Genomic DNA, 5842 nt, shown 5'->3' on the forward strand with positions numbered 1-5842 from the left:
ATCAAGCAAAGCTTGATGCAATCGCCCATCTTGGCGATTGCAGATCAAGACAGACCATTCCATGTGGTCTGTGACGCCAGCGATTTCGCAATCGGCTGTGCGTTAATGCAATACGATACAGATGGCGCGGAGCGCGTCGTCTGTTACCAATCGCGTCAGCTGCAACCAGCTGAACGCAATTACCCAGTGCATGACAAGGAACTCCTTGCCATGAAATATGCATTGGCTAAATTTAGGGTCTATCTCCTAGGAGATAGACCGTTCATCGTATATACGGACCATGCGTCATTACGCACGGCCGTAAACAGCCCACACCTTCCGCAAAGACTGGCGAGGTGGCTATCCTTCTTCGCGGAGTATAATTTCTCTGTGGAATATAAATTAAGACGACTTTATGTCGTCACTGATGCGTTATCTCTCCGACCTGATTTCGAGCCGGCTGCACATTCCAACAGTGAAAATAATCCCACTGTTGCAACAGTCATTTCAAGTGTTCCGTCATCAACCTTCTTGATGACATAAAGAAACCCTACGCAGAAGATAAGGACCTTCTGCGTTTAATGGATCATCTAATGAATCCATCCGATAAATATTTAAGAGTTTTACCGGCTTTATATCGATCGTCATCCAATCGATACAGAACACGCAACGGCTTATTGTATACACAGCCGTTGCCGGCGACACTCCGTGTGTCGTCGTCCCAACTCACATTGATTTGCTCTTACACATCATGTATAAGTGTCCCGATGCACGAACAAGTGGGCATCGTAGACGTGAGATAGCTTATCTCACAGTTAGACGTTACTTAAACAGGCCCCCCAGCATCAGTTCGTGCGCAAGTACATTCGTGCTTGCAAGGTATGTCAACGGGTGAAGCCTAGTCCTTCATCTCGTGCGCCTCTCCAGCCTCTACCACTTCCGGCAGAGTGTTGGCAGTCCGTTTCTATAGATTTCATCTTCGGATTTCCCGAAGACAATCACAAAAACAATGAAATTCTTGTTTTTGTAGACAAAATCAGCAAGATGGTACATCTTGGTGCATGACCAGAGTCGATCACGGCTCCGGGCTGTGCCCGTGTCTTTATCGACACGGTATTCAAGCTCCACGGGGGTTACCCCGTGAACTGGTCTCGGATAAAGATCTACGGTTTACGGCGGAGTTCTGGCAATCCGTGTTCCGATCTCTCGGAACACGGCTTACTATGTCAACTTCTGATCATCCAGAGACATACAATCAGACGGAACGCGTAAATCGCGTCCTGGAAGAGAAATTTCGAGGTTACGTCCAATCGTATCCGAATACGAGTGAGTTTTTACCGATGGTCGAATTCGCCATCAATAAATTGGTGCATGCGTCTACAACGCAAACTCCGTTCTTCGTGAATTTGTTACGCCATCCACGCATACCCACCCAATTAAAGGAATCCTCTAGTTTAAGGGGGAGGGTCGCACGAGTAAAACCATTTCTGGCTCATGCTCATCACGCGTCGAAATTACCAACGACACGAGTGATGTCGATGTCGAAGCCATCGACATCGGATCATTGCAGTGCGCACAAAGCGTACTGGAAAAGATAAACAAATGAGTCAGCGGAGGAATTTCGGCTGGCTCGAGAATCAGTAATCCGTTTCGTACAGGATTCCATTGCTAATGCAGTGGACCGTCGGAAACGGAATGCAGACAAACATGGAAGAGCAAATGTTCATTCATTTAAAATTAATGATCTAGTGCTTTTCTCTTCGGTAAACCTGCCTAAGCGTGTAGTCACCAATGTGGGTAGCAGTATACTAGTACCCAAGTTCATTAAGCCTTTACGTATACTGCATCGCAAAGGCAATGCGTACGCAATAGAATTGCCACGAAGGATACGTTGGTCGGCTCCGCCCATGCCATCCGTACGCGATTTCTTCCGAGGACGGATCTGACCACCCTTTTCAAGAATCTCAAAAGATTCTTGTGGTCACGAACCAGATTCTCACGTTGAATATGAAGGTTCTCATTCTGGGTCCTAAGAACCACGAAACCGCGATTAGCGGAAGATAGCTCATCACGATGAGCGTCCAACATAGAGTTTGCACCGTCTGCTCAAACGAGCGACGCTTACCGCGCTCGTGATCAAGTCCCTACAAATCATGGATGAAGTGATTGAGTTTGTCGGTTTGCGACTCTAGGTCCGACACATGGGTCGTATCTAATTTTTCCTCCTCCGCCTCAATCATTGGTGGATTCCCACGGTGGTCAACGTTTTTTTGTGGAGCGTATTCAAAACCACCGTGATGTGAAGGGGCAGCGAACAAATTATCTTGTTCGCTGGCGCGGTTATTCACCTTCACATGACAGCTGGGAGCCTCGTTCCCAGCTGGTTTTTGGCGTTGAGGGCCTCGTCCGACAGTATGACGAGACCCATCCGATGGATCAGAAGGTTCATCGGAAACACGCGCCCTGGCGCGTGTTAATCGATCGCAAATCGTCAATCGCATCGCGCATCTCGATAGAGATGCGAGCTCTTCCCCAGGCTGACGATTATCAGGCGACTGTTTTGTTCTCTCCGAATCGGCCATTTCGTCCGACTCGCATTCGTAGTCGACCTCCAAAGAGGGGTCGCATTTCACGTGGTGCATCACCACGTGCACCCGCAACATTTAGAGTTTTGGGAGAAGATGACACTATGGCAGACGGAACGACTGCCGCAAGAGACAATAATTCGTCGCCCGCGGCTGCATGAACCGCAGCCGAAGGCGCCGCACTATTCGCATACCGCATGGACTTGTTAACCATGCGATAGAAATAAAAATGATGGTTCTGACCAATCAACATCGTTTTTAAGTAAGCGGTCTTACAATGATCACTCGATCCAATGACAGTCAGAGTGTTTGTCGTTTAAGGGAGGGGTGATGTAACGGGGTCTATCATTACATGAAATTTAAACTTAAAGGTTAGTAATTAATATATTATCTAAAAGGAAGAAAATAATTATAGAATATTACGTAAGATTATAATATTTTATAAACTTATCCATTGGTAGATATAGACCATCATTATATCTACTTTCTCCGCGGTCCAGTCAGCGCTGGACGCGCGCAAAGAGAGAAGCAAATAAGGCTTTTATTACATTTTTTGTATTAGATTATAATTAAGTTAGTATTAATAGATAGAAATAGAAGAACTTAATCATATAATACAGTTTTTAATTAACATTCTTTAAAGCAAGTGTTTAAAAGAGAGGGTTCCTCTGCACGTACTAGTGTAGGTTTAGTGACGTGAGGCACCACTCGCACTGAGGCAGTGCAAAATGGACTTGTACTGAAGCACTACAAGTCAGAAGTGCGCCGTTACAGTTCGCTTGGCGACTGAGACTTTTGTCATTGTGCCTTGAGTTCCGTTGAGCTTAGGCTTGCAGATTTTGGACTTTGACAGTATGGAAGCCGTCGTGTCTTCGACTCGGATTTGAGATGTGATCTTCATTATTGGTTGGCCTGGCTTGAACGCCTTGAGCTATGGACTGATTGGAGTTCAAGACCTTCAGCACAGCACACAACGTCCCTACCGAAGTTTTGGCGAGTCATGAACTCACCTTTGCTGGGCAAAAAAGTGATATTGGTACGACCCATTGTCGGGAACCGTCAGTGTGCTGGATATTGGAAGGGCTGAATTAATTAACTTAAAGCTGAAAACGTTATTCTCAAGCGTGTGTTTATTGACTGTATGTGGAGTGGCATGTCCACCGAATGAGGTCGACCGAGGTGGTAGTGACACTTTCACCGAATGAGGTCGACCGAGGTGGTAGTGACACTGTTGACGATACGCCAAAGCATTCCAGGTTAGGCTTTTTGATTCTAGTGTAGTAACACGTAAACTTTCACCGAAAGTGTTGCATTTAGGTAGATATACTCTTCATCGGCTGTCGAAATGGACACCGGCTATCATATAGAGCAAAGTAAGGTTAAATATCTGTTTAACGAGGAAACATGGATGTTTTTGAACATAACGCTTGAGGATGAGGCCGTTCTTGAAGTTAAGGATTCATTTGGTGCGTGCAGTGATTCGCATAGCCGTTAAGTCCTTCGGATTTATTATTTCTTTGGTTCAGAAATTTTAAGACGTGGTGTGGAATAATCCACTAACCGTTTTACCTCTAATTAAAGGCGACGTTATGTATTTGACCTGGTTTCTGGAGCTAATTATGCTTTACACAGCAGTGGCCTTTCGAAAGGACACACGTCGGAAATTGACAAATTTTTCGTGCTAAGCTCGCCGCTGGATGGTGCGCGAGAGTAAGTACTTTAAGTTGAAGCGGCCACTATACCGACAGAGACACCAATTCATCGGAAGGATCTTTTCTTACAAAAATACGCGCTCGATTCGATGATGGCTACTATAAACCACTTATGCGAGATAGTAAGATTCAGCTGAAAGAGGCAAGCACCCCAAGCGGTATGGCTAGCTAGGCCCACGGGCTCTCCAAGCCCTGGCTTCTCATAATCGTCTGGTGATGCAATGGTTTCGCTCTCGAAGAGGTTATGCACACACGAATTGTGATAACTTGTTTGTCCATAGACCTACGGAGCTGCACACACACAGTGTTTAATGCTAGCTTGCTCAAGCCATTTTGGTATTCTTTCCAGGTGAGTTTGAAGACTTTTGCGGCGAGAAAGATGGCAGTTTCGCATAATGCTGCATCCTCATCAGGTTGTTTAGCTGACCATCTAAGCGAGGCTGATGATGCGCTGTCATCAGAAGACGTATTAAAATACCATCAAGGATTTTCGGAGCTAAGCTAGAGTGTCGCGGAGACGGCAAATCTCGTGCTTCAAAGCAGAAAGAGCTTTTGCCGATTTTTCAGCCCCCCCCTGCATTGCTCGATGAGAAAGAAACCTTTGAAGAATACTTTCGAAGCAACGTCGTCACGATAGCGAATGCCAGTTTCCGATTTAGCGGGTAGTCCTCGTTTGAGAACTCTTAGCAACACGAGTTGCCCTTCAGCAAGATTGCCGTAACGCCGTTGACGTTTTCGATCGCCGCGTTCAGGGTCAACTTGCGTCGTCCTCGCGCATGACATGGCTTGGATCCGTGGTTTCAAGTGCAACCTAACCAATAATGTGCTGATCAGCAAAAGCGTTAAACGGTATTTGATACACTGATTTTGACTGGCCTTTGGCCTTTAACATTGCAAAATCATAGCGGAGTTCCGTTCGCGCCGAGAGTCCGCCACGTCGGCGCTGACTTGTAGAGCCCATATACTGCTAAATTGTTGTGTGCGATGAGCCCATCAGCTGAACGCACAATCCTCTTCTTGTGCGGTTTATCGGAAACAAGAGGATTGGTATAGTCCTCATCGCGGACGCGAGTCAACACTCGTCTACATTATCTTGATGAGAAATAGTTTGTCTGACGGTAGTGTTCTCAGCACTCTGCGTCCCTTTGACGTACAGATGTCAGCAAATCGTTACAAATAAGCCACGTATACGCGTTCTCGTACTTAGCAAATTTTCACCTTGACTCTATTTGTCGTCTAGCAGACTCAGTGCTTGTAAAATCATATCTTATAAATTAAAGAATCTTTCGAAATTGATGATTAAGCCTTACAAGTTCCGAGTCGCCAGACGACATGCGATACATTTTTTACATGGCTTTCCACCAATTCCCAATTTTATTGAGGAATTACTTTCCGATTGGATAGAATTATTTTTTATAATAAACGATAAAGTTGCTGCATAAATATTGTAACCGGGTGTCCCGTTACATGATTATTATCTCCCATAAGAAGAATTATATAGAGGAGTAAAATTATTGTCTTTATTATTTTTTCTTTACGTTTTCAAATTCATCATAGACAGTATAC

The sequence above is a fragment of the Bremia lactucae genome, linkage group LG3, assembly GCF_004359215.1.
Source record: "Bremia lactucae strain SF5 linkage group LG3, whole genome shotgun sequence".
NCBI lineage: Eukaryota > Oomycota > Peronosporomycetes > Peronosporales > Peronosporaceae > Bremia > Bremia lactucae.